We start from the raw sequence: 11,098 nt of genomic DNA, 5'->3' as shown, positions 1-11,098 counted from the left end.
ACCATGCTTCTGGAGACCAACTGTCCTGTGAAGTTGATTCAGCCTCTCCAAGCAAAACTAGGGACTGAGAAAAAGTATTGCTTGTCCAACATGAAATAAAATAAAATAAAAATAAAGGAATAGATGCACAGATACTTTGTACAGGTATATGCTCTCAATCAGGGGAACCTGATTTTTTATTTACTTTTTCCCCCCCACACGTATTATAATACTTTTTTTCCTTTGTAGAGATTATTATAACTTAAAATGTTTTCTTTGTTTATTAATCATATTTACAGTATTGCAGTCTTAGAACCATTCAATGTGTATGACAAAGATTTGTCATAGCCATGTCATGGCATATTATTTTTTTACCACAAACCTCTGACAGCCACAATCACACATCCATCATATGAAAAGACAGGTTAGAGAGGCAGCACATTTCATGAGTAATTTTTGATCATCACACCTGTGAATTCACTGGTAAGAAAGTACAACTGTCAGGTAAATTATATTATAACTTTAAAGATTTTTCATGCTTGTACACTTTTTAAAATGTTTGCCTTTTTTTTTAAAATAATATTGTTGCTGTTGTTTATTTTATAAGGAAGTTATTCTTAAAATACTAGGTTATTGTTAATGTAAATGTAAGATTTGACACTTAAATGATTTTATATAACTTTCATTTCACTACAGATCATGGGGCAGATGCAGGTTTACCTTCTTGTTTTCAGGGCATTGCTTTTCCTGACCATTTCTGGAGAGGATGACATAGGTCCATCTAAACAGTGTGAGGATGTTCCTTTCATTCCAGGACACAACCTTGCTGGAGAAGGATTTGATGTTGTGACCATGGAGCGAAAAGGTTCTTATGTGATCAATATGGAAAAATGGGATTTAGGGAATGGCACTTGTAAACTGGCAAAAAATGCTTACTTAAATGGAAGAAAAGAGAAGCTACCAGCTGCAGTTGTAGACTGGAGGACCTTGCCAAAGTGTTTCATGAAAGTCTCCAGTCAGATATTTGAATCAAGTGAAGCAGTGGTCAATGATTCATCCTCAGCACTCTCGGCTAGCTGGAAAGTTGGTTTAGATGTTAAGGCTGCTGGAACTGAGGTTGGAAGCACTCATTCCAGGGAAGCTAAATTTGCAATGAAAAAATCAAAAGAAGACAAATACAGTTTCACCAAACATGAAGTTACATGCAACTTTTACAGGTGAGAGAGCTGGGTTGTTTTTCCTTACACATACTTTTAAAAAGATCATGGCTGTAAAAAAGTGAAACTTTAATTGTATTGCTCACACTTTGATTACACTGAATTCAAACACATTTACTGTTTCTTTATAGATATCGTGTAGCTGCAAAGCCTCCTCTTCATGCAGAGTTTCTTGAAGCAGTCAAATCACTCCCTACACCCTACGATCGAGACGCCTACCGCAACCTGATCACCACATATGGCACTCACTATGCCACAAGTGTCAAGTTAGGAGGGCAAATAAAAGCAATAACAGCCATCAAAACCTGCCTGGCAGCAGTGCGTGGTCTTACAGACACTGCGGTGAAAGACTGTTTGGATGTTGAAGCCTATGGTTCATACAAAGCAGCAACTGTGAAGACAGAGGCACATTTTTGTCAAGAACTGCAGAAAAAGATGGGCACAAATGAAAAATTCAGCTCCATGTTCAATGAGCGACAGACAGAGATTATCGGAGGAAATATAAATGGAGAAGATCTGCTTTTTTCTGGTTCATCACACCCAGATTCCCTTACAAACTGGCTTGAGTCTTTGAAGAGTCTCCCTGACATTGTGCATTATTCTCTGAAACCCCTCCATTTCTTACTGAGTACTGAACACCCTGCAAGGAATGGACTGAAGAAAGCTGTTGAAGAATACATCAATGAAAATGCCCTCATGAACATTTGCTCTGAGCCTTGCAAGATTGGCAGGAAGAGCAGTGCAAGAGACCGATGCATTTGTGTCTGTGAAAGCAGTCCATTTATAAAGTCTAACTGCTGTCCAGATAAAAAAGGACTTGCCACCCTGAAAGTCTACGATCTCAAAGCCAAAGGTCTGTATGGAGATGTACATACTGAAACAGATGGCACTGTAGCTGTTACATATGACTCACAAATAAAGCGCACTGAGACCATTGATAATAATGACAATCCACGTTGGCCAGAAACATTTGAGTTTGGTGCTGTTAAGATCAGCATGACCAATAAACTAACTTTTGAAGTATATGATGCAGACAGCTCCTGGAACAATGATCTCCTTGGTTCATGCTCTTTTGATCTTAGAAGTGGAGTTGTGACTGACGCTTGTGTTTTTACACATGGCACCTTCTTTTTTACCTATGAAGTGAAATGTGCACCCAGTCTGGAGGGCCCACAGTGTAATGAATACAAACCTTCTCCAATGGCTTCCCATCTGGCTGATATTTTCAGCTCAAGAAATGGTGTTCTGGTTAAAGATATGACAAGGCTTAACTAAGTTCACAATAACTCAGATAAATTCAAAAGCTTAGCAGATGCAGCAATAGAATTTCAGCAGATCTCAGATCCTCTATGCATTAAAATAGCCATAATCTTGCAAAGCTTTATAATGACTGGATGTGTAAAATGCTTAAACTACAAAATTTAATCAGCTCCTTTAATTACAATGTTTTTTTGTTGTTGTTGTTGTTGTTGTTGTTGTTGTTTTTGTTTTTTGTTTAAATAAAGCATTCACAAAACCAGACATGTGTGATTACTTTTTGGGAATAAAAATTTTGCATAATTTGACAACTGTCCTGCAAAAAAAATCTACATCTAAATTCTTTGAAAACCTGAATCTGAATTTGCCTTACTGAATTGCAGGTAGACGTGTTGCAATTTTTGACATTAGAAATCAAATTTGCCTTGATTTTTCCCAGACTCCATTTCCCATAATCCCCTCACCAGGAACTGATTCCATGCACACCTGTTTCCCATAAGGATGACTATTTTAGCAGCACACACACACACAGACGTTGCTCGTTTTGCTTTTGCAGACTTAACTGAGCATTATTCGTGTGTTTTCTTTGGCTTGTTTTGCCTTGTTCTTGCTGTGCCTTGCCAGTGGTTTACATCTTGGACTGTTTCCTTACTGCCCAGACCATAGCCTGTTTTGGTGTTGTAGAATCTGGACCAATCTGACATACATTAATTGTTGCATTTAACAAATAGTCTTTAAATCCAACAAGCCAGCTATATGCTGGAGCTCTGGAGACAACCCCCCCAAAGCAACTAACACCCCATTGGTTCGTGGACCTCCTGGAGGCGCAGCCTCCAGAGAGCTTAAAGGCATCAACACTGTAAAATCCAATAGTGTACCTTACTTGTATATAATAAGTTATCTTTACTTAGTTGCTCTACTTACTAGGTTTTATCAAGTTACAGCTAATTTCAAGGCGAAAAAAACAGTTTACTTGCTCCTTTGAGTAAGGCTTACTTAAAATATTCAAGTAGTCACAACAAAACCAATGACATGAATACACCAGTGAGAGGCAGCAGTGCGCTAATGTGTTGCTAATGTGCAACAAAACCACAGAAGAAGAAATTAGGACAGTTAGAGCATGCGCAACAAGCAATGTTTTGAATTTGTGCTGACATCGGTTGGCTCCAGCTAATTGGCGAAGAATTTGCTGAAGCAGAGACTGCTTGCATTTTTACCTCTGGACAAAGACACTAAGGTAAGTTATCAAAAAAATAATTGTGTGTAAATGTGTCTTTCTGTCTGCTGCTAATTTTAACTGACTTAGCCCTATTTTGTTCATGGGCTGCATGTAAAGTAGACAAAAGACAAGTGATTCTGTTTACACTAGATGCTTTTTTACTGTCACAAATGTAAAACTTTGTAGTTAGTTTTCTGTTTTGCCCAGAGTTGATGCCGCAAACCCATGTTGATTTTAAGTTAATTTTTCAATTTACAATTTTATCATCATATATGTTTTAATACATCACAATTATTGCCATTGCATGATTAAACCTTTGTGGTTTAAATTAAATGAGCTCTTTGTCTCACAGTAATTGTTATTTCTACAGTAATAAAGAGGAAATGCTGCTTTTGAATTGATTTTATGACTGTGGCCTCAAATAGATATGTATAGAAATGTGGATACTTTCTTTCTTTCTTTCTTTCTTAATGTAACCCTTCTAAAACATGCAACTATCAAGGAATGAATGTGTCTGTAATCTAGAAGCCACAACACTAGTGTAACTTACTTTTATTTGTCATATTTAGGACAAGTGTTTGTGGCAACTGCCTTCTCTGAACAGCGGTCTCATCAGCACAGGCCTCAGTACACTGGAGGTGAGATATTTCAAGCTAATACACAGCAGTACAGCAGTTTTTTTTACTCAGTAATCACTGTGCTACACTATTTACAATTTCATTTAAAAAAAGTCTTGCATATGCAGTATACCTCTAACCACTTTTTTTTTTTTTTTTTTTTTTTTTTTTTTTGCAGATTTAAGAGGACACTTCACACCCTACAACCCCTAAAATGTATGTTGCTACGTTAATTGTTTTCAAAATTTTTAAAATAAACAGTTAATGACCTCTTTATTGACACTTTGACAAAAACATTTGTACTGTAACACTTGAATGTCTTAAACTTTTTTTTTTTCTTTTTTTTTTTTTTCTTCTAGAACCCAGATTTGACAGCACTGCACACCCATCTCGGGCCTTCCTGTTTCATTTTGCGATTACCACAGATGCTTCTACTACTAACCCGCTTTGTAAGTTCTAAAAAAAAAACAAAAAAAAAAACATACACCTTAAACAAACACTTAATTGTGGGAAAATGTAATATGTATTTGCTCTTATATTACTGAGATACTTCTATAAGATTATTGTTGATTATATACCTCCTTCACCCAAAAAAGAAAACTATGCCATTTAATCTCCCTCATGTCATTCCAAAATGAACAAAAGTCATGGGTGAGTAAATTATAACAAATTTAAATTTTTGGTGAACCAGGCAGGACAGATAACACTGACAAATAACCATCACATTGCCCTACTTAATATTTTATTTGTTTGTTTTTTATGCAGGTGTCTGATGTTGATGCAGTCTGGACACTAATATGTGTTGGATTGCTGACCATCATTGAAGATGATGTATTTCTCCAAATCTTCTCTGCCTTGACCCTGTGTCTTCTGCCATCATTGTTCAGGGTACACTGCAAAGAACAGTCTGTAGAATCTACATCAACTGTTTGCTTCTGGAATGTCATTTGGTACATTTGGATTACTGCTACATTTGGATTGACCTAATACCATGAAAAACACTCGGAGATTAATTCAAAGTGTGGTGCTTTACTTGGGACAAAACAAAACCCTGAAACTAAAGTGACTTTTTGAACTTTAATTATATAAACCATTGGCAACGTGTGCAGCCTACCCAGTGCCATACTTAAACTCATCCTCCTACTGCTACCTCCACTTCTTACACTAAGCATACCCTAAATCAGATTGTTGTTGGTTTGTATCAGATTGTTGTTGGTTTGTGTAATACATTACCTTTAACTTTGAATTGTCACTGCCTTAAATTTATGTGTCATATGAATGGAACATTGTTTTCATTAATTTGTAATGGATTTTTGAAGCACTTAAGTTACTAGACTAGTTAAATTACTAGTTACTATTACTACTTAAATTAATAGTTAGTAATTTAAGTGCTTAGTTGCATTTACTTGAACAGAAATCTAATTTATTGCTAAAACCATGCAAACCGATAGCTTTAAATAAACCAAGTAAGCATTACTCTAGCATAGATTAGATAGATAAATTAGATTTCTGTTCACGTAAATACAACTAAGTGATTCTGAGTTACCAGAACTTGCGTGTAAGTTTACAACACTAAATAAACCTTTGTAAATACAAAATACTGTTCTTATTTCACTTTACTTGGTTTTTTCAAGGCAATTTTTCTGTGGCTCTCGACCACAAAGAGCCAAACATTTCCACTCAACTCTGGAATTCATCTTCATGAGTCGCCTCAGTCAGTCAGTGGTTCTTTTAGAACCTAAGAAGATGAGCTAGAACTCTTCAGGACTTCCCTAAGCGCACACGCCAGGCCTTGCGGCCTTGTCTTTCCATTCCCCAAAGATTCTTCTTCACTTTTCACATGGGACTAAACTCCCAGTCACCATCGAGTCAGAACATCTTTGGAGTTCATCACCCTTCGAACCCAGAAGAACGTGATCACAATTCCAAAACCACCACTGCTCCAACCATCAAGACTTTCACCCGAGACTGCATTCGGACACTTGTTCAACGACCAAGGCAATGCAAGTATCGTACATTTAACTAAACAAAACAGAAGTTTAGTATAAGCTGTAGACAGCACTGATGGTTTCACTCAGGTGGCTAACTGACTCTTTTCATAGCTTCATTCCCTTGTCTCTCTCTAACTGCTTCTCACTGACCCTTCCCCCATGTATGAGTGACTTTGTGTTTGTTTGTTTAGATTAGTTATGTGTTAGTCCTTCGATAATAAAACTCTTGTGCACAAATTACATGAGTGTTGATTCTGATTCTCCCATGCAAATTAATGTCCCTTTACGATTCCGATTCGAGCTACATGCTCTAATGCAATAGTACTTTAAGAAAGTATACTATTCTGTGGCCAAGAAAATACCATTTCTTAGACTTGATATAAAATTATACTGAATGTTCGCTGGGTGAACAGATTAGTTGATGGAAAATTAATTCTGCTACAGTTACTATTGGCAACTGATATAAATAATTGTAATTAATCATAATTAATTGTAATTATTTATATACATTTCCCTTTGAGCTAAAACGCGACAGTGTATTACGCTTGGTTTTGGTGATTGCTGGTGTTTGACCTTGCCTGTTTTGACTTCGCTCTGTGTAAATGTGACCTGGATCACAAAACCAGTCGTAAGGGTCGTTTTTTTTTCAAAAAATGAGATTTATACATCATATGAAAGCTGAATAAATAAGCTTTTCATTGATATATGGTTTATTAGGATAGGACAATATTTGGTCGAGATATAACTATTTAAAAATCTGAGGGGGCAAAAAAATCAAAATATTGAGAAAATCACCTTTAAAGTTCTTCAAATAATGTTCTTAACAATGTATATGACTAATCAAAAATTAAGTTTTCATACATTTACAGTAGGAATTTTACAAAGTATCTTAATGGAACATGATCTTTACTTCATTTCCTAATGATTTTTACCATAAAAGAAAAATCAATAATTTTGACCCATACAATGTATTTTTGGCTATTGCTACAAATAAACCCCAGCGACTTAAGACTGGTTTTGTGGTCCAGGGTCACAAATAAGGCCTGCATTTGGATCCTTAACTCGGTCAAAACACTTGTCCGTAACACACACATACATACATATATATAGTTTTTGTGAAAGAAAAAAAACTTTTTTAACTTTATAAATTAACATAAAGAAACATATTAAAGCAGCATGAACCATTGAGCCTGTTTGGCACCAATAACCATACCACTTTCAAAGTCACTTATTACACTACCTTTCTTTCTCATGCTGATGCTGTGTTTTAAATTCTTGAACTTGTCTTGACCATGATAACTACATGAACATAAATAAACTGAGCTGCTGCCATGTGATTAGATTAGATATTTACATTAATAAACAGCTGAACAGGTGTACCTATTAATGTGCCTGGTGAGTGTACATTAAATATACATACATTCTGTATATGCATTATTTGCGGACATACATGTGAGTGCTATGGCAAACTCCTATGCACTTCACTGCACTGCCACAGACACAAGATACAAATGTTTTAACAGTTGTGCCAAGCTGAAAACTGGTTAGGAAAACTGTGTGAAATGATTTGAAAATGTGATCTATAAAGGGAGAAATGGGTCCTAGTGATCATTTAGTGAGGCTGCTGAAGAGAGCCAAATAAAGAAACTGCATTGGCCTACAAAGGTACCATCTGGTTTAGACACTAGTGGAGGGGTAGTAAAGGAAGCTATTACTAGCTCTGGTGAAACAGACAGTCTACTGTTTTTTTCCCTATCAATATTCATTTAACCCTTTGGTTGTGTTCGGATTCCTGTCACACTTGTGGTGTTCCCGGTCAAAAATGACCAGACTCCAAACAGTCTGGTCATATTGCTTATAACTCTGTCTGTTACAGAGTGAGCGATGAAGCGTGAAGCGGGCGGATCCAATTGCAAATTTTTATTCAAAGGACGAGACAAAGACATGGTCAAGGCAGGCAGGGTCAGACAGTGGCAAACAGGTATATAGACAGCAAGACAAAGAGTAATCCATAACACAGGCGAGGGTCAATCCATGGCGAACGTTATCCGGAGGGCGAGACAATACAGTGAACCAGACAGGCGAGAGTTTCAAAGGCAGGCAGCGAGGCAGACAGGACGTTATAACAAAGCGTAGGTACAAGACTCGGATGACTAAGGGACTAGACTAGACTAGACTAGACAAGAAAACACAGCTGACTTAGGGCTCCGTACAGTTGCTAACACACAAGTAAGTGCTAAACGCAAACCAATACTTGTCGATCCGTGACAGGAAGACCGGGGTTTAAATAGTGTCTCTAATTGGATGCAGGTGATGGCCACAATGGCTGATGGGGAACGTAGTCCGGGGTGTGGTATAACAGTCGGTGTGGTGAGAATGTCGAAGCGACCTCTGGTGGCAAGCCGACTGACGTTCAGGAGTGGGTTCATGACACTGTCACTATGCTATATTATCACTAAAGATTGGATTCATTCTTTTTGTCAACTTGATTTCTTTAATTTAGGGCGGGTTTTGTGTTTCTATTTGCATCCAATTAATCGTAGGCCTCATTATTCCGAGATAAGATATGTTGTTTTTTTGAGTGAAAAAACGTGTTTTTATGAATAATTTTTAATATAAGATAAAAAATTATAGAAATGTGCACGGTTTCTCACACTAATGTGCTTTAATGTTTAATCAGGAAGTTTGCCTTTAAATGCTTTTATTTTGTACAAAATTGCAAAAAAAGTCACACTTGTGGTGTTCCTGGTCAAAAATGACCAGACTCCAAACTATTGCTTATAAATCTCTCATTATGGTATATTATCACCAAATATTGGATTTAATCTTTTTGTCAACTTGTTTTCTTTCAATTAGGACTGGTTTTGTGTTTCTATTTGCATCCGATTAATCATAGAACTAATTTTTCGGAGAGAAGGTACCTCATTTTTTGAGTGAAAAAAAAAACATTCTTATGAATAATTTTCACAATATGAAATAAAAAATTATAAATATATAGTAATAAATTATGAATATTGTAATACATGTATTGTTCATTGTTCATTCATGTTAGTTAATACATTAACCAATGTTAATAAATGACACCTAATTGTAAAGTGTTATTTATTTTAGACAGTATTACAAATTACATTTTTTTCCATCTACATGTGAAAATACTAAATATTATATCAAATTAATGTCATATATAGGCTATAAAAGTATATATATATACATACAAGGAATAAATACTTGAAATATATTTAATTTAGTTAACTGATAGACAAGGGGAAAAAAAAAAAAAAAACTGTGCGACACGTAACGTAGCCTATATTTGCTGAGTTTCAGTTCAGTTTTGTGACAAACTCAAATGTCAGAAAGCGACAATCTATGTGTTTTTTGTTTAAGTTGATTGTGCTGGTATGAGGAAAGTAATCGTGCCGGCGCACACAAACACAAAACATATCAGTTTCAGGCTTCCACCATTGCTAACTTGACAGCGCAGTTGGTACTTTATCAAAATAAAACACAGTGAACCAAACATCAGCGCGCCCGCCTCACTGTGTCACCGAATGCGACTGAAGTACAAAGTCTATAATGGTTACATAATGATTAATAGTTTAGCATTTGAATGCATCGCAAATATGGAAATATTATGGAATATTTGGATTTGTTCTCAATGAGAGAGGTAGGATACAAGAGCACAAAGCTCCATGTCGCAGACAGTAGAGTGTGCAAGATTTTAAAGTAACGTTATACTCCTTTGTCAGTGAGAGACGCATTCAGAATCAGCACATGGTCACTGTCTGTTGGCTTTGTTTTCAAGTGCGCAACTCCTGGCATTCGCTGTTCTTCTGCCGGCGGTTATCAAACAGAGTTGCATTACTGCAGGCGCCCCCTTCTGGATTGAAGGTGAATTGCCTGTATTCGTTGTAAGGCCTCATGCACCGAACCGAGATGCCCGTACCATGACGGTTTAGTACGAATACATGTATTGTTACACCCCTAGTAACCACAGAGGCATGAAACACAATAGGGAAGTTTTAACAACATCACCAACAACACAACAACAACAACAAAAAAGAAAAAAAGCAGAGAGTACTGGCACCTCCTCAACTCACATACCTGCCCCAAAAACTATATCCAGTACAAAAACTGCCAGAAAAAAATGCACAATTCCTTACTTGTGTTAATGCACAAAATGCACAGTACTCAGCAACTACCATTTAACGTTAAATCCTGTACCCGGAGATCTACCTTCCTGCAAAGTTCAGCTCCAACCCTGATCAAATACAACTGAACCAACTTATAGGATCTGAAAGAGTTCTTGATAATAACAGACAGGTGTGTTTGATCAGGGATTGGAACTGAATTCTGCAGGTAGATCTACCAGAACAGGACTGGGAACCCCAAAGCTAAAGAATTCTTAGTGTACAAATGACAATAGGCATTCACATAGAACAGAAAAACAATCCTGGCACTAAAATCATTGTTAGTAGTGAAAGGAACCAGGAAGAGCCTCTGTTTCTGTTACAGCCCACTTCAGTGGTTTAATGGTGTATTGTACATTGGTCTTCAGCCATGCTTCTGGAGACACTGTCTTGCAAAGTTTCCTATTTCAACACACTTGCCTCCAGTGGTGTGATGTAACGAAGTAATAATATTTTGTTACAGTACTTAAGTATTTTTTGGGAGTGTCTGTACTTTACTTGAGTTTTTATATTTAAGCCTACTTTTACTTTTACTCCACTACATTTCCTAATTAAAATTTATACTTTTACTCCGATACATTTCCCGAAGCATGTTTGTTGCTTACTACAAAACAGTCAGAAGTCAGAAGAA

The 11,098-nt window shown here is 36.6% G+C and overlaps 1 long non-coding RNA gene and 1 pseudogene across 1 annotated transcript; both read left to right on the top strand.

Moving 5' to 3' along the window:
* The first annotated feature begins 446 nt into the window (after nt 1-446).
* On the top strand, nt 447-2,621 carry LOC127182076 (perforin-1-like; annotated as a pseudogene).
* A 1,839-nt stretch (nt 2,622-4,460) lies between these two features.
* On the top strand, nt 4,461-5,285 carry LOC127181727 (uncharacterized). Its single transcript, XR_007829802.1, has 3 exons — nt 4,461-4,505; nt 4,649-4,738; nt 5,055-5,285. It is a non-coding gene; the product is annotated as an uncharacterized LOC127181727 (long non-coding RNA).
* The last annotated feature ends 5,813 nt before the right edge of the window (nt 5,286-11,098 follow it).

This window comes from Labeo rohita, chromosome 19, assembly GCF_022985175.1.
Source record: "Labeo rohita strain BAU-BD-2019 chromosome 19, IGBB_LRoh.1.0, whole genome shotgun sequence".
Taxonomy (NCBI): domain Eukaryota; kingdom Metazoa; phylum Chordata; class Actinopteri; order Cypriniformes; family Cyprinidae; genus Labeo; species Labeo rohita.
Note: the sequence above shows the minus strand (reverse complement) of the source record. Positions and strands in the feature narration are given on the sequence as shown.